This window comes from Pteropus medius, unplaced genomic scaffold, assembly GCF_902729225.1.
Source record: "Pteropus medius unplaced genomic scaffold, Ma_sr-lr_union100, whole genome shotgun sequence".
NCBI lineage: Eukaryota > Metazoa > Chordata > Mammalia > Chiroptera > Pteropodidae > Pteropus > Pteropus medius.
The window spans coordinates 8,596,493-8,622,153 of record NW_024350325.1 but is presented as its reverse complement, the minus strand read 5'-3'; the positions used below and the strand labels follow the sequence as shown (position 1 = coordinate 8,622,153).

The following is a 25,661-nucleotide window of genomic DNA, read 5'->3' as shown; positions in this document are numbered from 1 at the left end:
ATATTAAATTTGAAAATTAAAAACTCATAGAAAATAAATAGCTGTGGATCCAGGACACAGGTTATAAACATTTTTAAACCAGCCATTATTAAATCTTGTCCTCTTTGCCTTTATTATAATTCTTCTAGTTTAGTAGTTATAATATTTCTGGAGGGTGAAAATCCTAAGCATAGCTATTTATAGCACAGTGTTTTAAATATATGATAATAAACAAGTACAAAACAGCCTTAAAACATGCCTTGTTCATAATAGATACTCAGTAAATATCAATTTATTTCAATTAGAAAATAGCCTTCACATTCAATCCAGAACAAATATTTACCATTTTATATTCTTCATAATTTTCTTTTTTTTTTGGAGAGGCATGGTTGACCTCATAGATTGCAAGGACCTCGTCAACTTACAATCCTTTATTTTTTATTTTTACACCTACAGCACCTGGTCTTCCTAGGTAGTCTTCCATCCAAGTACTAACCAGGCCCAACCCTGCTTAGCTTCCGAGATCAGACAGGATTGGGCTTGTTCAGGGTAGCATGGCTGTAGACTATTCTTCACAATTTTAACCCACAGTTAATAAGAATACATAGACCATAATACAATAAAACAAGTGATTCTCAAATATGTTCAGATGGCAGAGCAATTGGTGATCCTGACTCCCTCTGCTGAGTACCATTCATTCCCATTAAATATTTATCAATGCCAATAACTATGCTAAAGACACAGGACAAAAACAGACAGTCCTGGCTATCAGGAAACTTTCAAAACCAGGAAATATATCTATATATGTATGTATACATACATATTCACTACCTCAGCCACACATCAACACAGACAAAAAGGCCGTTTATGTGAATATTAGTTCCTATTGCTACTGTAACAAATTACCCTAAAATTAGTGACTTAAATCAACAGAAATTTATCATCTTACAGTTATGGAGATGAGAAGTCTAAAATGAGTCTCAGTAGGCTAATCAAAATATGGGCAGAGCTGCATTCCTTCCTGGAGGCTCTAGGGAAGAACCTGTTTTCTTGCTTTTCCAGCTTCTAGGGGATGTCCTCATTCCTTGACTTATGGCCCCCTCCTATCTTCAAAACCGGTAATAACTGGTTGAGTCTTTTTCACATCTTATGGCTCTGACATTGACTTTTCTGCTTCCCTCTTCCACTTTTAGAAGAACCTTGTAATTACAAAGGGCCTACTCAGATAATCTGGGATAATCTACTTTTATGTAGGGTATCTGAATAGAAACCTTAATTTTACCTACAACCCTTGCCATTTAACATAACATATTCACAGATCCTGGAGGATAGGACATGGACGTCTTTGGGAGGACCATTATTCTGGTACCATACGTATATAAATAACTTTTCTTCTATTTTTCTTCAGGATGTTCATCAACCATCCATGTCTGAAATTATGCGAACTGTTCACATGTGTGCATGATTCTAGAGAAAGGGTCTCTAGACCCTAAAACTTACAACAAATTTTCAAAGTTTCAAAATCACTGGACTAGCTCATTGAACACCAGTATTACTTAGAAGTATAGTTTGGTGATGTCAACGATTCCAAATTTTAGATTGGTTTTTTAACATGTATATTTTTAACTTTGATCAGAAAACCTTGATATGAGTTGAAAGTTTTTAAGTATTTTTTTCCTCTGTGTGTTTTTAGTAGTTGTAATCATGCTCATTATTTCTTTACATCTTGCACTTATAAACATTTATCCACATTGGTATGCATCATTTTGTGATGATGATAATAGTAAATGCAGTAGACATTCCACAATCTACTCAATAATCTTTCTACTATTAGACATTTCATTCTCCTACCCCCTCTTTTTTTTTGCTATTATATTTAATGCTGGAATGAGGATCTTTTTTCCATATTTTGGATTTATTTCACCTATACTAGATTCCTGAAATTGGAATTTCTGGCAGGAAAGATGTGACTATTTCTATAACCTTTTTTATATATTGCTAAATTACTTTCCAAAAGCGGTTTTAATTTACATTCCTACCAACCTTTATTTACTTGTACCATCAACATGAGAACAGTTTTCTTTTTTAATCTCTTGCATTTTCTAATCTGTTCTCCAGTACCCTTGTTAAAGTGAATTTCTAATATATAAATCTGATCATGTTACTCATTGGTTTAAGATTTTTCAATTACATCAATATAAAGGTGACATGTAAGGCCCTTCATGGTTTAGCCTCTATCCACTTGATCAGACTAACTTTTCTCACTTTGTCCAAAGGTGCCTCGGTAATAAATCACATTAAATACCTGAATTTTCTTGAACCTCCCTGTTTTCTCACACTCCAGTGATTCTGCTTTAAATGCTTTCTATGGCCTATTTCTACTCTTTTACACTGGGATAACTCCAATCCTTTAAAAGCTCTATTAAGGTATTCTTCAAGATAGTTCTACAAAGCTATCCTTCAAGATACAACTCAACTGTAACCTCATCCTAAAAAGCCTTCCTGAAACACCTATACCTAACCTGAGTTAAATGTTCCTCCTCTAAATTTATCAAATTATAATTTCTTTAAAAAATTTGTTTTTTCCATTAGACTCTCAGCTTCTTGCTAACAGAGACTACATATTTTTCATCTCTATCCAATTCTGATAAGGTAAATGTTTGATTAATTATGTGTGCCAGTACATATCAAACCCATCAAAACATACCTGCATTTGGGGAACTTGTATTTCTACATCTGGGACATCTATTAAATAAGCAAATAAGTGAGAAAGTCAATTAGGAAAGGCATATGCATAAAAATGTTCAGTTCAGAATTATTTATAATAGCAAAATATTGGAAACAACCTATATACCAGCAACAGATGAATGGTAGAATCAGCTAAATGATATGTAGTAGAGCAATTTGGAATGAAGGTTGTAAAATGATATAGTAACTCAGACACTTATGTTAAGTTGAAAAAGACAAAACAATTTCACACTACAACCCTATAAAATTAGATATACAGACATTGACTAAAAGGGAACCTGAAAATTGTATGAGGGTTTGTGCAGACTATGATTTCACTGCCTTTGTTCAGAACTTTATAAACGTTGCTATGACATCTTCTCAAGTATAATTACAATAAAAATAACTTAAAATTAAACCCATGCCATTAACATATGTGTATATATTGGTATGTGCCTATTTATGTGTGTGTATACACACATACACACATGCATTTCCTAGTTCTGCATCTGAAAGGTCCAAGAAGTAGAGACACAACAGTAGCAATGAGCACCCCTAGCCTTGGTCTCTAATATTGTTCTCCACTAACAGGAAACAGAGTTCCATAGAGAAGAGGCAAATTCCAGGGATGGGGCAGGGAAAGGACAAGATAAACATGGAACATCTTATTATATTACAAAGTAAGGAAGTGCTCAAAAAAAAATTATGTAGGCATGTCACAAAGACCCAGGAACCAGACTCAAGGTGATTCTTCTAGCTAAATCTGGGACAATTTGAACACCAAAATAATTAAATATAGACTTAAATATTTAGAGATGAAAGGTCAAGTGGTTCAGAAAACAATTGTACAAAATATATATAGATAGAAAGTACACATGAAAAAATACAGAAGTGGAAAAACGAGTTCATAAGTTAATGGCAGATAATTAATAAATAAATAAATAAATAAATAAATAAATAGGGGAAAAGAGAGGACTCTTTGCAATAGAATGCTGTGGGCCAAGTGGTCGGTAAATGTGAAGGGAGTACTAGATTGGTTGAATCCTTTTGGAATCATCATGGTAAAATTATATCACTAATAACTGATGCTGAATTTAAATGGGAATTTTGACGAAGATCAGGATATATCTTCAAATGTCTCCCACAAATTTCTTATTAATTGCCAGGAAGAAAAAAAGTACGGTAACTATACAGTGGAAATTCAAGCCACATATGGACCAGGTGATCAAAATTAATATCATCAGTGAAAGATAGATGGATGTCATATGCTTCCAGAAGTGATACCTTGAGAAGGACTTGCGCAGTAGTCCAGTTGAGAATGCATAACCTCAATCTAATCATGAGGAAACATCAAACAAAAACAAAATAAATATTCCATTAAAAGGAAGGTGAGGAATTGGGGGGGTCATTTATGAACATTATAGATGTCTAACCAATGTACTGTATACTTGAAACTAATTTAAATAAATAAATTTATTTTTTTTAAAAAAGGGAGGTGGGGGGACAAGCTGCGTTCTTCAAAGATGTCAAGATAATTAAATATTTTTTTTAAAGGCTGGGGACATGTTCCAAAGCAAAGGATGTTAAAGAGTCAGGACAATTAAATGTAGTACCTGACTCTAGACTGGATCCCATCCTGGAGAGGAAAATGATACAAGGACTAACCTACAAAACTGCAATATGGATGGCAGATTAAAGTATTTCAGTGTAAATTTATGAAGTTGATAGGAAATACACTCTCAAGTATTTAGGAGTGAAGGGCCAGAATGTGTGTAACGTAAATCGCTCAGAAAAAAATCGTATCTAAAGATACATAAATGTCAAGAGAGACACTGTGCATAAGAGCAAGCAAATGATATGAGTGTTCTTCGAACTATTTTTATTTTCCCAACTTTTCGTAAATTTGAAATTATTTCCAAATAAAAAGGCTTTTTAAAATTAAGTCCACCTCAGAGAAGACCAATAGGAAAATAAAAAGTACTCATCTAAGTAAATTGTTTTTAAAACATTCACTAGTACATATTAAGTTTTCAAGATACTGTTCAAAATGTTTTTCAAGAGTCTTCATTCTTTCTTAAAAGATAACAGACCTATAGCTTTCACAATTTTACCTAAATAAGTTAATATATTGAAGCCAACATTCTGTCAGTCGTAGTTTATTCATTAGAAATAGCAGGAGAGAAATAACAAAACAAGCATTGAAAGTACAAAGTCTCTGTTCTCCACACTATGCATATTTACTATTCATTAGCTGATGACTGCATTCCAGTTTCCAAGTAAAACCTCATATTTGAAATTATGACTTCAATTCTACTCTTACGACAGGTAAAGAGGAGTATGCAGAGACAAACTGGGGTGGTGAAAGGGGGTGGGGAGAAAGGATGATGAACTCTTCACTGTATTCGAGATGAAAGAAAGCTGAAAACTGCCCTATTTTAGTACCTAAATAATTCGATTTTTTCTTTTCATAGAGTACATCACTTTGTAGAGTATTAAAATTTAGGAAAGGTATTCTTACTATTTTTTTTACCTGTGAATTTGATGGTCTGAAGTAAAACCCTTTTTTCTTTTTTCTTTTAAAATTCAACTCAGGAGTTTACACCCCCTTGTGGTCAAACATAAAATTCTTCATTTTCAAAACATTTTTTTCCAGCTGGGCTTCTTGTTCAGGTATAGAAACCATGTTCCTTGATTTTGTTTTCTCCCATTTTCGTGAATTGAAAAGATTTAATGAAGGATTTGGGGTTTATTAAATATTTCAAACAAAACAGGACTTAAATCTAAAAGTAACCTCCATATAAACTTTAGTCTGTGCTAAATAAAATAATAATTGCACCCACTTCATTAGTTATTATAAGGATTCAAGGGGAAATGCATATATACATGCTTATTAGCACAGTACCTGACACGTAGTAGGTACTCGATGTTATTATTTGTCAACATCATAAATTTTATATACTCACTCTCTTGACAGACTCTACTAAATGAGGGCTAGATCAAAAATTTACCAATTTATGAAGTTCAATACCAATGTTGCAAATAAGTTCCCCATATATGTCACTTATCTAGACTTCTCCTAGCTAATTCTTCTGACAAGTAAATTATATATTTTTTTAAATACAAAGAATATGTAATTATCTCTGGAAGTAGAAATTTGGATAGTTTTTACTTTACAAGTTTAGACTGGCCTGATTTTTTAAACTGTAATAATTAGGAAAAAAAAACAATAAAACCATTCCATTTCCATGTTACTCTTGTGGAATGGTAAGACAAACTACCATTCTTATTCAACTGACAAATCATTACCCATATTTGGCAAAATCTTACATCAGCATGATTTATCATTTTAAGGGACTCTTGAACATGACACTATCGTTTGATTTTTAAAACACTCTTAAGCCATTTTAAAAGATAACTGTTAAAGACTGTTATCTAATATTTACTAATATGCCAAGCACTGTTCAAATGCCTTTAATATATTAGCTAATTTATATCCTTACAACAACCCACTGAGATACTAGCATTACTTCTTTTACATAAATTCAACGTGAGAAAAAGTAATTCGTGTAGGACCACAGCTAGTAAGTAGCAGAGATGAAAGTGAAATGAAGAGTTTGATTCCACAGTCCACCCAATCTGTGCACAAAAGTAGGAAACAGATGTAAGACACACATACTACTCAGCCATGTTACTTCTTGATCTCAAATTATTAAAATCCGTTTCAATAATGCAATTGTGCCCGCCTTCTGCCATTTCCTTACTTCTTAGTGCTTCAGGCACTTTCATATCCATTGTCTAATTTAACCCTCACAGTGATAGATGTTTTCATATACTTAAACAGTTATGGTTCTTCACAAGTTGTTTTGCAACAAAAACTTGGGGGGGGGGACATACCAATACCTGATTTTAAAATGTTGGATTCTTTAGAAATTTCATTATACCTTGGAATCAGGGAAAAAGCAACCAGTTAAAAATATTCTTAAACTGTAATCATTTAGGATCAGTGGCAGGTTTTATTTTTTTTATCTTAACTAGCCTAGTGGCAGGTAGAATAACTCTCCCAAGCAAATGAGGTTTTTAAGGTGTTAAAATATTGACAACTTTATCATCATTTACTGTCCTATCATAGCGCCCCGTTTTAAAAGGTGAACACAGATTTGCCTAGGATTTGTGCTTACTAGTTGTAAGCCTTTGGAGTGAATTTGTTAATCTGAGCTTCGTGTGTAAAATGATAATACCTACTTCTGAGGTTGTTAGCAATAAACAGGGTTGATCCATAAATGGTTTATTTAGCACCGTGCCCATTACAGAGTACACGCGATACATGGCAACTAGATATTTATCAGTGCGTCGCACAACAGAAACCCTTGTTTGCTAGATTCAATTCACTTAACGCACCTTTTTTTTTTTAATAGCCATGACACCCAAAGCCTGCCCTTTCACCCATTCACCTCTCCCAAACCGAAAGAATTTTTAAGGACAAGTAGGATGGTGAGGGAAGCTGGATTCGATTAAGGAGACTTCTCAACAGGCAGCCCAGGACTGGGAAGGACTCCAGAAAATTTACTCCTTCAGGCAGGCGCGCACACACACGCGCGCACACACACGTCGAGCAGGGGAACCACGCCTCCTGTGTGTGCTCAGGTTGAATCGCACTGGAAGGAAAAGGGTAAAAGGCTCAGGCTCCAGAATCTGACAGATGCACTCGTCCACGTGCTTGCTACCTGTGCTGCTTTAAGCAAATATACTTAAGTCTATGACCCTTGGTTCCCTGGTCTGCAAACTGAGAATAATAATAGTACCTACCTCATGAAGTTGCTCTGATGCTTAAGTGTGATAACTCCTGTAAAGCGTTGACATACAGCAAGAGCTCTGCACACAGGCAGCGCTGTTTTAAGTACATGTGTATCCATATAATACACATAGTCGGAAACACATTCTGCTGTTATAAGTTTAGACACTAGCAATAAGACGTTTTTCTTTTCGCTTAAGCTGCACCCTTGTTTTCCTCGAACACCAGACTAAATGCCTATGAACTGATAACGTCATCTATGGACCCTCGGGCCCACAGGCCCCACCCGCCCTCCACCTCCGCGGCTGAGTAAAGGAGCTGCACGCACGCGCAAGAAAAAGAGGTAGGATTGCTACCAAAGGAAGCGATGGGAGAGCGGCGCACAACGATAATACTGCGCATGTGCACTGCGCGGGGGTTGGGGGGAGTAGGAGTTTGCGCGTGCGCAAAAGTGTTGGGAAAGCCAGAAGGGGGGGTTAGAGGCTGTATTGACAGCTGTGAAGGCAGCCCGCGTTCCCGGCATGCCCCGGGGCGGCGGGGTTGGCTCTAACGAATTTGAATGAGGAGCCTCAGCGCTTTCGGCGCCATTTTCGAGTGATGCCTGATCTCATCAATCTAGCGGGTGAGGCGGGATAACCTGTCCGAGAGTATATCGCCACTAGAACTCCACAGAAAAATCACTAAAAAAATCGCCAAAAATTACTTCGAGCAAAGGGCAGTCAGCGGAGTTTCGCCAGGGTTGGCGCAGTCGGTAAGAGCTTGAAGTAACCGAGCGGGACTCGAGAGGTGGTTGTGGGACCGGCAGGCGGTGGGGGGGTGCAGAGAGTGGTCACTGGGTACGCCCTCATTTTAATCGCTAAAAATGCAAGGAGATAAGGTTGGGGTAATAAGGGTGTCAGCGAGTGGGCGGCTGCGGGCAGAATGTGGCGGGAGCGCGGAGATGGGGGACGTGGGGGGAGGGGAGTTACAGTTTGAGCGGGACGCGGACGGCCTGCGGCGGAGCAGCCGCCGCCCAGCGGATCTGTCAGCAGGACCCCCTGCCCGGGGACCCAGGCGAGGCGGGGCTCCGCAGGTTGCAGCTCCTTGACAGGAGGAGGGGGACGAACACCCCCTCCCCCATTGCCGAGCCGAGTGTTTTTCCATCGCAGTTTACCCGGCCGGTTGACGGTCGTCTTCTCGTGATAAGAAAGTTAAGATCGGCGGAAAATTGAGGACCCGGAGTAGCGGGTACCTTCTGTCCGTCAGTCGTGCGGAACCCAGCCCTGTATATTGTCGTCTGACGCTAAAGCGTTAGGTGCCCAAGGAATGTGAGTTTCACAAGGCGGCCCTCCGACTCTGAGCGCCTCGGTCCGGGCAGGGGTAGCACTGACCGCGTCTGGTTTTTCCAATTTGGGCCAGATGGGGCGGGGGCAGTCTTTTGAGATTTTAGTGGGCTCCCAGGAAAGATGCTAGGCTTTCGCTTTTTTGCTTGGGATTTTTGTCATTTGCTCTCCTGGTGTTGCCCTTGGGGGGAGGGGGGAGGTGTTCTTGAGTGAGATGAAAGATGGGGCTTCAAGTACGCGATTTCCTTCTTTGCGATTTCCTCCGAGTCGCACTTTTCTTAAAATTTTTCCTTCTCCAGTCTGAAACATGTTGCAAGGAAAAGAAGCAATCTGTGAAACGGTATTGACGTTCTCCTCCCGAAAAGTCTTTACCCGGACAACTTAGTGGTAGTTTTGCAATCCCCACCTTTTCTTGGGAACTCTCTTGACTCTGAGGACTGTTATTTGTCTTTCTCTATAGTGATTGGTTTTTTGTTTTGTTTTTTTTGTTTGTTTTTTTGTTTTTAGCTCGCAGTTTCTACCAATTCTCACTCAGCAACTCTTGAAAGATTTAAGCCAGTGATGGCTTTAAGTAATACTTTATAATAGATAATGACCTTTATAAAAATTCCTCACTAAAGATATATTGGATCTGGAATCCTTTTTCTACCCCGAAGGCGCCACTAGATTAACCCTTTGCTGGCGTGATGGTTTGCGGGTGGGGTGCACGGCTCTGGGTTGTGAATATGCAGAAGATGGTTTTTGCAACAGCTATTCAGTTGTTCCGCAAAGAGGAATAACGCTTCCAGAGAACCGCAATCACACACTCTTCAGGAACGCCTGCCTGAGGAGTTTTCCCTCTGGAATTGATGTAACGATTGATTGGGTTCTTATTTCTATAAAGACTGGGGGACCCGCCCTCACTAAGAATCTTTCCCCGATGAGAATAGGAGAGCGCAAAGTGATGTTTTTCAAATTGTGTGTAACGGAGCTCCCAAAACACCGGACTTGTTATCCCCTGATTGGCTGGAAGGAAGCGGGACTGGGGGGTTTGAATGTTAAACACTAGATTATAATTCTCGGCTTTACGAAAATTTATATTTTTAGAAAACCACGGAAATAGCTACAAACGTTAAGACAGGGAGTTAAAAAAAGCTGGTGTTTAACATTTTTTCAGAAAGAACCTTCGAGTGTTTCTGAAATATATATTAAAAGTAAAACTGAGGAGGCAATTTTCGTGAAATTGTAATTCTGCTGTATAAAATTGCAAGACTTTTATATATTTGCCCTGTTCTCTATGGATAAAAACTGAGTGAGGCATTTAGGGTTTTTATTCCTTTGACAGAAATTTTTCATCTTAAACTACATATATTTATTAGATGTAGATTACGAGAATTTTCTTTTGATGAAAAGAAACTTAATTTTCTTGATGTTTAGAAAGCTTTTCCACATTTTTCATAAAAATTGATATATTCTAAAGACTTTTCACATCTAATTTAAAATATATAGGTTTTACTAATTCAGCCATTGCAGTGGACTTAAAACTTTTTTTTTTAAAAGAAATTTATGTTGCTTAACTTACACAGTACAACAGGTAAGTATGCACAGGTGCGTATATATGATTTTATTCCTTTGGTAAATTAATTATGAAGAAATATATTTCATACAACAGTATGATGTGTTGTGTTTTATTTGGTTGATTATAAGTTGGTTTTTGTTTAACATTTCTTGAGACAGCCGTCAATACATTTATTACCAAGCTTGTCATTTCGTTTAGTTGCATCTTGATAAAAGGAGGGTGTGGTTTTCAAAGAAAATCAGTAAACTCATGGATAAACAGGATAGCTGTAGATGCTTTTCAAAAGTTTTTTAAAATTTAATAGAAATTTATGTGCTTTTATGAATAGTAGTTGAAATTTTGAAACTTAGGAGTTTGTATTCTCACATTAAGTCAAATATGCATTGTTAGGAAATATTCAAATGAAAAAATCCTGTGACTTTCATAAATCTTTGCAGGACTGTAAATATAATTTGTATTAATAAGTAGAATAGCAGAGTTTAGAAATCATACTATTTTGTGTTGTCTTCATAACAAGAATTGTAACTGCAGAACCTGTGTTCATTACCTTTTTTCAAAGTTTTATTTTCAATCTCATTAAAATTTTATTTGAAAGTACTAATTCTCCTCTGTAATATTTGATTTGATGAAATTGTAGAAGACCCCATTTCTATTTTAAATATAATTTCACCTATATATCAACTAGTGGGTTTTGCTTTCTTTACTATTATTTTGTTTTTTTCTTTTTTTGTTTTAGTTGTTTTGCTTAATAAGCCATTTTTATAAGAAGTGAAGGATTCCTTTATTTAAAATACTACACTTAAAGCTTGAGAGCACACTAGCACCTAAATAAAATCCACTGCATTCAAAATATTTTTCCTTTTATGTGATGCTAGATAAGAGGAAGATTTTGGGTTTAGATTTGTGGGCATATAGATAGGTATGAGTTCCAATAGATGTATATGATTATTATATTTTGTATATTATCCATATTTCTCTGCAGAAATTGATAATTCTAATTTGTTTTCTATTGTAAGGGCTACAAAAGTCATATAACAGGAAAACAATGGTAGGGAAAGTTGTTGCTACAGTAGCTCAACTCTTTTTAAAGTTATGCTTACATATTGTGGGAGAGAAGGATCTAGAGAAGTATCAGTCTTCCTAGTAGCATTGATTTTATTTGTTTGCCCTTCGTACTATTTTTAAAAATCCTAGTAAAAGTGCAATTTTAGACTTTGTTTTAATGCTGTCAACTTGTCTTAGTTGTACATTTACAAATTGTAGTCTCAGATGTTTCTATGTAACACTATTTTTTATCAGATTAATATCACTTTTAATGTTTATTATGAACTAGAGCTAAAGATGAAAGTTTTCAAAATAACTTTTGTATTTTGGATTCCTTATTTCATCAGACTTTATATACTACATTTTTTTTTGTTTTGAAGAGACATATATTTTTATTCATTTATTTATTGGTATGTAGTAACAATTCAGAATGTAACAAAGTACTTCAATCCAGAAATATAGGTCAGTCGATTGGGTTTACAAAAAGAAAAAAAATGCCCAGAAAGCTATATTAGATATTTTTTCTACATGATACAGAAGCTTTCTTCAATTAAAAAAATCAAACAATATAAATTTACACACTATTTTGAAATTTTTTTCTACAAAAACTTGTCTCTCATTTTAAAAAATAACTGACCTAAAATTGGCTCTTGTCTTTTATTTCTTTTGTTTAATGAAGCTTAATGATCCCCACATTGATTTCATTTTAACCCTTTTTTAGAAGACACAGATTATTAGTCTGATTATAATTGGATTACACATCTTAGAAAGAATTGTCATATTAAAATATTAGTGTATATAGTTTTGTTCTTTTTCTTTTTTTTTTAATTCGGCACCTTAGAAACACTGTGTGCCAGGCAACTAATTTTGGCATGTAATTAGAATTCAAACTGACTTGCTGAAATCTGGTAGCCCCTCTCTTAAGACTAAATAGAATCAGTAATAAACTACCACTTTCTTTCAAATAAGTGTCGAAAATGAGATTAAGCCATTTTACATTTAACTTTTACAAGTGACAGTATTAGAGCTTAAAAGTTGTGATTGTCTTAATATTATAAGAGTATTGTCAGTTTCAGAATATCACAATGCGTGTTTATATATTTGCCTGATTATTTGCTTGTACAAATGACTGTAGAGCCTTCCTATAAATATTGCTTTGTGGTAGGGAAGTGATTTCCTTTTGCCTTTTTATTCCCTCTTGCCTGTCTTAAAGATGCTTTAAAGTATCTTTCTTTTAGGAAGATAAATTTCAAATATTAGAATTACTATTAAGTATATGCAAATTTTATTCTTAATATTTCTTATCAAATTATGACAAGTTTAATATACTTTTGTTTAATCCTGTCTTATTTCACTAGAGAATCTTTGCACAGGAGAGACTTGTCTTGGATTCTAAGTATAAATAATAAACTTTTTTTTGTAATAGATTTCAGTTTTACTATTTCAAGGGGTTTTTAACATTTTTTATCACTTAGTTTAGTATTTGTCTTGTATTTGAACTTCCTTTATCCTATTATCTAGTATCTTGTTTTTCTACTATTTAAAAACTTAACATTTGGCATGGAGTACATATTGGTGTCTGCTGTTTTCCTTCTGTTAACTTTAAAGTTAAGATATCTTAATTTTCAAAGTGATCAAATATAGAAAATTTTGTATCTGTTGAGGAAGGCTATGTAGAAATGATTTTAAATTTTTTAAATGTCATAGTATTTGGTGTTTGTGGGGGGTGTGTGTGTGTGTGTGTGGTTTTTGCCATTAAACAATCAGATATTTGGCAGCACAGGAATAAAGGATTATTTGGTTTTCATTTCTTTTCCTAAGCTATTTTTAAATAAAAGTGTAAAACTCAGAGCATTATGGTTCACATATATATTACAAATCTTTGGTAATTTAACAATTTGATATTTTTATACAGTCGATTGCTGCTAAATCATAAAGATTCAGGTGAAAAATGAAAAAGCAACTTACATGCATTGGGTTACACCACCTCTACTTGGAAACATTTAAAAAACCATTGGCCCATTAGTCACCCCCCCCATTTATTACTTATATTTTCATTTGTTTAAAGAGTAAATTCTAAATTTTCTTCTGTTAGAATTGTAATGTCTTAAACTATTTGGAAATATCAATATTGCTCAGGCATGACAAAAGATGAAAATTGAAAATGATAATTTCTGTTATTAAACATTTGATAATTTGAGAAAAGAATTTAAAAATTTGTCTCCATCCCCTGAGTAATTTTTTAAAATGTATGGATTTTATGAGTTGTAGAAGCACAAACTATATCTCCGATATTTTCCTTATGAGTCCCCTTTACCAGTTCTCTTAACACCTACTTACATACACACACACTGTTTTGAAAATGAATGCTCTAAAGAGAAATTAAATCAGAAACCTATTAATCTGGTTTGTTTGAAGAGGCTTCAAATGATAAAGCATATCACAGGTGTTTCTAATCAAGTTATTTTAATTTAAATAACATTATTTTCAAGTTAGTGGGGGTTTTTTGAACACAGTCAAAATTGAGGTCATTCTGAAGATCTTACCTCTGTTCAGGGATCCACTGTAGAACTGCAGGAGGTAGAAATCTGTTGAGTGTCTTCATGCTATAATACATGACATTTTTATTGCAGGTTTTAACCTTTAGGACAGAGCCAGTTCTGGAGAACTTAACTTCTTTGATTGAACACTCACATAATGCGTTGGAACATGATAGGAGATTAAGGTATACTAATGAATTATAAAAGTATGAAATTTTACATCTTGTAATTAGACTAGACAGTTGGTAAAGATAGAACTTTTAGGTGAGCTAAAAATGAGTAAAAATTTATTAATACACAGATCATCCTGTGAAGTGCCATGGTTGAGGGCTCTTGCTTATTAAAACTTCAGATTTTTCAAAATATAGTTGATGTTCTCATCACCTTGCATTAGGTCCAACTCCAACTGAATTTATTTATTCTAAAAATAAGTATATATAGTGGCATTTTATTTCTCCTCTTAAGGTTATTACAGTGTTATATATAAAAAAAAATTAAATAGTGGACTTTTCATCTTATAAAATGAAAGGTTCAAATCATGAAATTTGGTGCTTGGCTGTATGACAAGAATATTGGTAGGTAGAGCCTACAAAATTAGATAAGATTAATGAGACTATTTTAAGGGAATTTAAAGTATTCCAAGTAGTATCCTAATCAACAGTGGCAATTTGGTTGAAACTGAAAAACCCACTTTCTTAAGCAGAAACTAATATCTTACTCATAAGTACTCTGAATAAAATATTTAAATTGTTCATATCAAAAGTTGCAAACTCTTTAAAAATAAATTGTAGAATACCAAAATTTCTAGTGACTTATTATTTTTTCTTCCAGAATACTTTATAACAACCACTTTAATAGCATAGTTTCTTTGATTTTTATAGTTTGGGTTGAAAATTTCAGATACTTAGCTAATAAAATTCTTGATTGTTTTCTAAATGGTAATCTGATACAATGAAAATGAACTTATTGAACAGTATTACTAAGTTTTACTTGATTAATTTTTGCATCGTAAAGTATTAACCACATGATAAAATGTTAACCATATTTTTTAAGACTATTTGCTAGATAAAGTGAGGTTTAGTAAAATATACTATAACTTTTTCTTTAAATATTTTTCACCTGAAAATATTTATTTTATATACTTAAGAAATAGGGAATTACAAAGGTTTGTTTTCATAAGAAAGTTGTAATTTAGTCTTAAGAGTGAGGTGCAATTATCATTGTGGTCACAGAATTGCTTTTATTTTTAAACAATGTTAAAAGTTTTTTTTTTTTAAGAAAATTCTCAGATGCATGTTTAAGAATGTTTGAACATTGAGATAACATATCAAAATACTAAACTAATATTGGATGTTTCTATATTAGTAGATATTAGGTAGATAATCCAGGAATGTAAATCCATTAACAGTTATGGTTAAATAAAATGTTAAAATTTAATAGAAATCAGTTTAATATAAGGATAAAGTTCAGGTATTGGTATCATTATACTATAAGATATCCGAGATAAATTAGAATGTCTCTTCATAACTTTAATTTGAGAATGTTATGAAAAAGCAGCTTAGTTTGAATAGGATGAAAATATAATATTCTCACCTCTAATATAACCAGTGCTTTCCAGGTTGGAGAACATTAAGATGAAAAGTAAAGTAAAAAGTATGGTTTCTGAGTGTCTGAAACTAAAATCCAGGTCCAATTTATCACTTTCAAGCCAGATATCTTCATACACAGCTTTAATGAATTAAATGGGTTGAAGAGAGACAGCTTTTGAGTTTATAGTGTGAAGACATAAATCCAGAGTTGTTCCTAATTTAGAGAGTTTATGATTTGTGTTCTTTGAAGTTGTCAAAACTTATTGTTTGGATACAAACACTTAGCATCATAAAACTGTCCTCTCTATAGCTATCTACTGGCTTAAAAGCTTTCAAATTTTGAGCTTAGTAAATAATTTAACATCTAAAGACTCGGTGCATATATTAAGTTTTCTTGTATTCGGTCAGTTCTTACAGGGTGAGAAACTAACCTAATTTGTAGTATGTGTTATTTTAGGAGACAAGTTAATAAGGGCTTTTATTGCAAAGTGTGATTGGCTATCTTTTAACTACCTTTCAGGGGTAGTTTTGTAAGGATTTTGGCTATTTTAAATTTGCAAACCTGATTATGTCTAGCTAAGTCTAAATATAAATATATATATATTTCATTATATCAGAATTTGGGGGAAAGGATTTATTGAGTTATCTTCTTTTCAGTGATAAATCTATATCTTGTGTGTGCAATATTTATATTTTTGATTAAATACATTTTCAGGGTTAAATAACATTCATTTTCAGGAGAAATTCTTAATTGTTTCTAAAATACAGTTACACTGCCATTGTTCCTATTTTATTGAAATAGTTATCCTTAAGGGTTAAGAATATTTGGATAAACTAGAGTAGAGGTAATTTAACATAATCTATGAGGGGACTTGAAATTATTTGTTATTGATGTACAATGCCAGTTTATAAGGACAACTTATATTTTAAGCAATTCGTTAGCTATAACAACTTTAATAGAGATTTTATAGTGTTGCCGAGGTTTCGTTAAAGAGTAAATACAGTTATCATGATAAAAGTTTTTAAAATATTTGTTTGAAGGAGTTTTGTACATGTGTTTTGTTTTTTACTAGCAAATACATTCTTAATCTATTTCTATTTTTTTTCAAATAAGACCTACTGCATCAGAATTATATTTTCTGATAAGCATTTTCAAAAGGCAATATTAAGTCAATGTGAGGATATAAATTTTTTATTAAATAGTATTTTGAAGTAGAATTTCAGTTCTCAGCACCACAAACCACACTTTAGATATTTTATTAACATATGATTTGCCTTAGTTTTACTTTCCTATTTTCGTGGTTAGAGTCACTTGAAAGAGAAACATGCACCATGTAGCTGCTAAGACTGATTAATCTACTGGATAATAGTTTATTAACTATTTTTTAAGTTTATAACTTAGTTTTTAAAAGTCCTTTGATATTTGCTGTTAGTTTTTTATTGTATAGTTTTCATACTAAATTCATACATGTAATTTTATCCTGTGATCCTCAGAATTATTTTTTATTTTTATTATTAGCATTATTTGTTTCTTATTGAGCTGCTAAGCAGAAAAATTATTTTTTCAGTTTTGATAAAAGATCGTGATTTTTTAACAAAATATGATCTGAATTTTAAATATTACTATATTTTATACTTTTAATAAATCTCAAACCTAGTCTTGACCTGGGATTATTTAATTTTATCAGCCAATTTTAGCATTTTAAAAAGTAATTGATAAATTTCCTAAGTTTCCTAACTTTTAAAATATTTTTCAGAATCAAAAATTGCTCTAGGTATTAAAAGACAAGAATTGTATTTAAATTTAAAGTTGTAAGTTCATAAATAGCATCCCATTTAAAGGTAATTTGTTAGAATAGTTTCTATTTCTGACGCATCAATTGATATTATGTACTAAGATTTTAGCTTTAACGTAGGTAAATTACCTGTGGACATTTTTTTAATAGTTGCAATTTTTGTAAAATCGTATTACTTTGTTAATAGTGTCTGATGTCAAACATATGGTGGTGATTAGATATGTAGAACCTGGGAGCTTGGAGCTTTTTATCAGCAAAATATAATTTCATTTCTTGAGTCAAGTTTAGATACTTTTTATTTTCCAGGAGATTAGTTAGAGAAAATACTGTTTATGAATCTACTGTGAACTTGGATAGAACTCTTCTGAGAATTTATGTAATTGAGCAGTTAAATCTAAACGGAGCTGAAGATCATTATACATGTCATTAATTTTCTTTCTTAGATACATTATAGGTTCTCTTTCTAATCAAAACACCATTTTGTCTTCTCTCTCCATCCCACTTTTTAAAGAAATAATTCCTCCTTAAATAAGTCTGCTGTGTATTACTGTAAGCAGACCTGCTAGGTAAGTTGGGCTGAACCATTTTTTTTTTCTGTGTTATATATGCTTTTCTCAGTTTGCTGTTTCAGCAACAGCAACAGTAAATAAACAAGTATCACCACAGCCCTTGTTCTTGTCCCTTACAGCTGGGAGCAGGGCCTGGGAGATTGCTGCTTCTTGTCAGCTGTTGTACAGAATAGCATCAAATATGCAATAATGGTGGCCAAAGGAGCCTGCACCCACGAGCTTTTATAGATCAGGTGGGAAGGGCCCACCTGTCAGTGTAACCCATGTGTAGTATAATGAATACATTCTTTGACAAAAAGGTGTTTTCTTCCCAAAGTAACATAAAGAGAAAAGAAAATACTTATAGTTCTTAGACTCATTATTTTTTACTGTGTACTCTGGTTTTAGTTAATGTAATTTTTATTCAGTTAATTTTATAGAACTGAATAGAAACATCTTGCTTTTGGAAATATGAATGTTATGTTTCATGTTTTTCACTTTTAAGCTGGTAGACTGGAAAAAATTAATAATTAGCTGCTGATAACACAAGTTAGGTAATATATTGAGGAAAGAAAAGTTGACTGTGGCCACACAGTAGTGTTTCTTTTGCTTTCGGCCATATTCTGAGCCCAAATTATCTTTGTTACAGCCAGTCTAGACAAGGCCAAATTCTTATTGATTTCACTATATAACTAAAGAGAACAGCACCCTGTACTACATAATATTGTATATAACTAAATACAAAGCATGTTGCAGGTAGAAACTCATGTCTTTACTTGTACTCACTATTAAAATAATGTCTTATGTCTAGAAAGTTAAGATTATTCTAAATCTTTTGGAAACAGGACTTTATAATTTCAAATAGTATAGAAGAGTTTTTTGATTTTACAATTTAAATTTGAACAGATTTGCATAACCTAAATATTTACATATTTTCCTCTTTTGTATCTAAATAATTCCAATTGGTTGTAATTACAGGGAAGTAAATAATGGATTCCTAAATTTCTAATTTCATTTGTAGCATTCTTGCTGGAAGCTACAAATGATATTTTGTTTCAGTGTATGAGCCTAATGTCCTAATTTAAAGTCTGACATATACAATAGCATTTTTTAAAAAAGATATCCATAGTTTTTCCCTGGTCATCTTTATCAAAATCACAACTAATCACTCCCACTCTTAATATTTCCCTTACAGTAAACTTGGAACATTAGTTCCCGGCTAATATTATCAAAAAGAGCTTTGTTGTAGTATGTGTTCAGTTATCTGAAATAATTAATGAGCCCACAACCTGGTTTAGTATTGTGAAGTCAAACATACTCAACCATAAATTGATGTTACTTTTTTTTGTTTCTAATATTCTGAAGTATTTTCTTTAATATGTTGATGTAATTTAACAAATAACATATTAATGACTGTTAACCTACCCTTAATCAAAAAGTTACATAAACCTTTACATTCCAAATACCTTGTTTTTAGTACTAATTACTGTGTAAAATGTCTGTAGACCACCTGTGTCAGAATAACCTAGAATAAAACATTTTTCCAGACCTGCTGAATCAGAATCTGGAGCTGAGGCTCAAGAATTTGTGTTTTTTATAGACTGTGAAATTTTTTTTTTTTTTTTTTTTTTTGGGAAGTGCCACATGTGAGAAGCACTGCCCAAAGTGAAATGAAAGAGGCTTCTTCACAGCAATAAACCATTTACATTTTATGCTTTTTTCCCCGCCTCTTTGGTCATTATAAATAAGCTCAATAACTAATTTCGAATCTCATTATTTCTACCACATTAGTCCTAGATTAAGTCTTGGTATTTCTTCAGTCACATGAGGAAAATGTGTATTATAAGAGCTTTATTTTTGTGCAAGTACCTGGGGCCAAATTTTAGTCTATTCTATTTGTTTAGACATTTAGTATACCTATACTTGATCACTTAAGAATTTTTTAAATTTTCATCTAGATAGTAGCTATTTTTCTTAAAAGTACTTCCAAATATTGGGAAAATACAGATAAGGAAACCTTTTTTATGCTGCTTATGGGAGCATTTGACAAAATTCTAGTAAAGTTGAAGATATACATAGACTTGAACCCAACAGTTCCATTCCTAGATATTCTAGATAAACTTAGACGTGTGACAAAATCTTGTTTATTTTTACTTTTAATAGGAAAAAAATGGAAAACAACGTAAATGTTAAGTAACAGGAGAATGGCAAATTGTGACAGTCATATTATGAACTGTTTGTTACACTGCTATTTAAGTGAGAGCTATGTGTATTATCGTGGATGAATGACGAAAATAAGTTGCAAAAGGTTATCAACTATAACATTTATATAAAATACATATATGGCATGATAACATTTATATAAAGTTTGAAAGCAATGATATATATTTTAAATACTTAAATTTGTAGTAATAGTATAAAAGTATGCATAGGAAATAAATACTAAATTCAGTATTGTGATTGTATCTCAGGAGAGAGGAATGTCAGGATATGGTATAAAAGGACTCAACTATATGTGTAGTCTTTTTTCTTAAAAAAACTAATAAATTAACAAAGTAAGGATGGCAGAATATTAGAATTCAGTATAGGTGGGTTGGAGAGTCAGGGGTAGGATTTGGGGTTTCATTTGGTATTCTCTTGGTTTTTCTGTGGATTTGAAATATTTATTTTTTCAAATAAATGAAAAAAATGTGCTGTCCTTTTATTGGTAAAGATATTTCTACAATAAGATGTATACTAGGAATGCTCCTATAAGAGTATAGATGGATGGATTTATTCAGTTTTTCTATGCTGTGACTTATAATAGTAATAAGTCCTTAACCATTAGTTGGCATAAGAACTTCAACTTATATGTCCCACAGAAATCAAACATTCTAACCAACTTAAGTTTCTAAAATATTTTTAAATTTTTTATTTTTAAAGATATGTTGTAATGTCTTCTTTTGCATTCTGGCTTATAATCCTTCCTACTCTTCTAAGGACAACAATGAAAACAGTTTCTCTTATCACTACTCTTTCATTTACTCTTTAATTCAGGCAGTTTCACAATTATATTTTCTTGTGGCCATAGAGCATAACATTATTTTCAGAGATTTCTTTATACATTTTACTCCACTTTAAGCTTTGTACTTAAACTGTTTATAAACAGTTCTTAAAATTGGAAAATATATGGATTTTAAGATTTTGCAGTAGCATATGTGTGTGTGTGTGTATGTCATGGGGAGAGAGAAGAAAGGGGAGATAGATTGTGGTCAATCTTCAGGTATGATCTTAAATTTATCTTAAAATATCTGCAATTATATGATGTTCTCCAGAAGCTCAGCATGCTTCAAATTAGACATTGAAGTATGAGTTTTAATTATACTTACATATTTAACTTTCCAACTTCAAGAAGGTAATAGTAATAGAAAAGTGAATTTTAAAAACTAATGGTAATTCTCTGGACTGAAATATATAAATGCTGCTGCTGTACTTTATAATATGTGATTGTCAACCTCAGTTGAATTTTGTAATTCATATAATATGATCAAATTTTTAAAGTCTTTATCTTTTTTCTAGGTTTAATAATGATGAAATGAAGACCATAATATAACAGCCCCCTACTAAATTTCAACAGTTCTTACCTTGTAAGTACTAACTCGCAGTCCCCCACCATTGCTATAAAAAGTTACTGTTTGATGTCATATTTTGCTTTAATTCTGAACTTTTTTCTACTATCCTAGAGTGATAGCTTTCTCACCTCCCCTTACCTCCTATATCCTGAAGTTTGGTATTAATTTAATCCAATTTAGGGCAAGAATAATGCCATTGCTTTAGGTAACTTTTCTATTAGAGAGAGTATTTTATGGCTAGGCCCTAAATCTCTAAATCTGAGAATCACAATTTTTTACCCTTTTCTTTCAAAGGAATTTACAAATAAGTAATGGTCTTATCATTATTTAGGTTCATTGAAAGTTTTTTTATGGTTTTATATATTAGAAGTATCTTCTCCACTTGAGAAATAGTTTTTCATGATTTTTTTTTAATATTTTGCTAGGGTTACGCTTCAGACTTCTTTGCGAAGTCATTAAAATTTAGCTGTTAAAAATCAGGAGGTGGGAAAAACGAGAAGGCAATCCCTTTTCCTTCCTTTAACATATGCACATGCACACATCTTTTCTTAGAATAAGAAACATTTTTACCCTGATCCATTTAACTTTTGAGCAACTAGTAAATTCTAAGGGAATAATTCTAACAGGTTAGCTGAAATTAACATCCTACCCCTAGGAAAACTCTCAAATCTAGGTCATGATAAATTCATAAGGTACTTATTTCCCTAAAAGTATTGAAGACCCTATACCAAAAAGATTCATTTCTATCTATTCTTTGAATTAATTCTGCATCTCTAAATAAGAGAAACTTAAGTACAACTTTTTCTGTTCTTGATGTTGAGGGATGACCCTGTTTAAATGAAAACTAGGACTTCACATGCTTTTCTTACATTATCTCATACCATTGCATTAGTGACCCAGTAAATAATGTGTATGTGTCAAGGAGTGACCTTATTACCATAAATGATTAGCTGTTGAACTCAAGTAATTTTTAGGGCAGAAATCAATTAAGTATTAAAAACTTTTAATAATGAGTCAGTTTGAAGAGTAGTAGCCAAATGCCACAGGTCACTTCTTTTTCTAATTTTTTCCCTTTATATTTTTGTCTCCTGAAAACTAGAATGGAAACATTTGCAAATCCCCAAAGAATCCTATATAATCCAGGCTTGGATTTTCTAATTGGTCCCTTGGAAGCCAGCTCTTCCTTTCTTCAACTTAACTTTTAGAAAAAGAAGTCTTTTCAACTGGTATTGCACTCTTACTGTAGACTGGAGAGCAGTCCACTTTTCAACAAGAAATAGGAATCATTTAACTTCTAACGGATTTATAAGCACAGATGATGTCATATTCTTAACCTCATTTCATCTTCTTTATATATTTCTAAGCAAACGCCTTTCTTGGCTACTCTCCAGCATCTTTTAAACATAGATCATTTGCAATATTTCATAGTTGGAATGCTTTCTGTTCTAGGTAGTGTGCTTGGAGTTTCCTTTAATGTAAGATACTAAAGTGGTAATGTTTCCAGTTAAACAATACCCAGAAAAATAGCTACATAGTGACAATAATCAGTGATTCTGTATGATTGTGTATTCCCTCTTTTATTTTTTTGTTTGTTTAATACCATTATTTCTTTAAGATAGAGATTTTTTTTTTTTTAAGTTATTCACTTGTGTAGATGTTCTAGAAGTTGTGGAATGGTGGTGTTCCATATGTTTGATATTATCAGAATTAAAAAATGACAGGGCTTTGGGTTCATTTTTACAAATTGACTGAAGAGATGAAATATTTTTCAAGTTTATCAGTTTAAAGCCCTTAAATTTTTGTTGCTTAACATAAAACATTCAGCCTTATTTCTTTCCTTTTTTCCAACTTTTTCTTTTTTGAGCTATGTTTTGATTTTTCTCATTGTATGTTTGGGTAGCTATACTTAAGTTACATAATTCTGTTATGTGAATTTAAAATAAGTATATCACTTAGTGCTAAGTAAAATAATATCTTTAGTTGTATTGTCAGCAGTTAAGATAATTGTTTCGATCTTTTTACAACAAAAATCTTAAGACATTGACTTTGTAATGAGGAAACAGAAGATAGAGCAGAGAATTCACCATTCAGTGCTATCAATGTTTGTAGTCCCTTAAAAAAAATGATAGAAAAAGTTACTTTGTGATTCAGGAGACTTATTAAATTTGCCTGCTCTCAAGAGCTAGGCTAGTAAAAAGAAATGACAAAAATTATTTCTCTCTAAGTGGTTATCAAAAGTTCTTAGAAATATTACTAAGTTAGCAATAGAATAGCAATATGTAATTATACCATTTTAGAAAATATTGTCAGTTCTTGAATTATAAATAGTGTAAATGTGGGACTGAAAGTACATCAGATAAAATAAGAATATTGTAATCAAGGCAGTAAATAATCAATATGGCAAATGATATAAAATCTATTGTGTTTTCAGTAAAAATGTAATGCTTTTGGTCTGCATCACTAGATATAACTGAGTTTTTCTATTTTTTAATTTATTTGTCATGAAAATTTGTGTAAATTACTGTCCGCCTATGCCAATCATGAGGAAATTTTAATTATCTTGAATAACTTTACAATATAAATGTTGCTGGGAGAAAGGTGTGCCAAAAGGAAAGAAACAAATTATTCTTTCGGCACATGGATTAGTAGTAAAGAGTCTTATAATCCAAAGCACAAAGATTTATAAGGGCACTTGGTACATATACTTAAATTATATAATTCTTTTATATAGGCTTTGCAAACTTTACTAATAGGATCAGTTGATATTAATTTAGTAACTATATCAAATTTAAGCTCTTAAAGCTGTATATTCTATAATTTCTTAACAGGAAGTTTATAATATGCTACAACCGTTTTTCCTTATTCAAATAACTATTTTTGAGAAATTAACAGTTAAACAAATGCCAGATATTCCTGTTCTCAAAGTCTTATATATTTGATATAAGTATTTAACAGAATGGTTGAGTTAAATACAAGCTTTTATGTTTAAGGCAAGGCTGTTTCTGCTCTCACCAAGATTAAAGCCATAAAATTTGAATTTTGGTGCCAAAATTATGGAAAGGGGATGGATTTATTGTTTTTCTCACCTAGAATAACTTCTCAGTTCAAGAAGGGTAATTCAAAGAATAATTTCTTATTTATGAATATTATGAATAATTTCAGTTTATTTAGAAAATGAAAATAAGGCAAAATTTAATAGCAGGCGCTTTGATTTAAATAGGAAATAAACATACAAATTTAATGAACTTTTCTATAATGGGAATTGCAAATTCTAAGCATAAATACAGTAGTTGACATCTCCAGACAACTCTATGCAGTCTTGCCCTTTGTCACTACTTATTTGTTTGAAATATTTGAGTTTTCAGTTATCTCCCTGTAAAAACAAATAAATTGAATGCAGAATTGAAATAATTATATGTCCAGATATCAGCAATCACACCTGACTTTTTGCCTAGACTATCAGTTTCACTCTTCCTATTTTACTAAATAAATAAATTCATTAAAATTTTATTTCAATTATGTATTTCTTAATTTGGCTCTTTAAGTTGTTGTTTTTTTGTTTTGTTTTGTTTTTATCCCTCTAGTATTTGATGCTCTATAATCCAAACTTAATTTTTCTAAAATTCAGTTTTTAATATTAAAATATTAGAATTAGAGCCATAATAAATAAACTTTTTCCTTACTATTATCAGTTACATTTATATCAGTAATAATTGATAGAAAATAAAATTATCATAGGAGAGCAGGTTTTGGTTTAGTATAAAACTTCATCCTTTGGCCCTAGATGTAGCTTCTAAAAATAGTTTTTATATTTTTCTCCAGGCCAGCCATATCCAAGTCCTTCCACTGGTTTTCATAGTGTGAATTTTAGTCATTAATATCTTAGATATCCCTTTGGATCTGCTACACTTTGTCAGTATTTCTTTTAGAATACTGTATATAGAACTGAATCCAGTGTGGTTTGAGCTACAAAATACAGTGCATCTCTTATGAATATTACTTCTATTAATGCAGCCTAATTCCACAAACTTTTCTTTGTCATCAGTACTGTCAGATTATGTTGAATTGCAGCCCAGTGAAACCATGACTTTGTCAGAAGTGTGTTTCAAGTCTTATAAATTTAGATTCGGCAGGAATTTATTGAATACCTGTTTA

General features: G+C 32.4%; 1 long non-coding RNA gene and 1 pseudogene across 2 annotated transcripts in view; both read right to left on the bottom strand.

Annotated features, from left to right (window-relative positions):
* The window catches only part of LOC120583867 (uncharacterized), a 28,879-nt gene extending 21,039 nt beyond the window's left edge, over nt 1–7,840 (bottom strand). For both annotated transcript variants that reach the window (XR_005647885.1, XR_005647886.1), the window contains exons 1-2: nt 7,513–7,840; nt 2,687–2,724 (exon numbers count right to left, since the gene is read on the bottom strand). This is a non-coding gene — a long non-coding RNA (uncharacterized LOC120583867). The remainder of the gene's footprint in view (nt 1–2,686; nt 2,725–7,512) is intronic.
* LOC120583941 (uncharacterized) lies at nt 427–545 on the bottom strand (annotated as a pseudogene).
* Nucleotides 7,841–25,661: the final 17,821 nt, after the last annotated feature.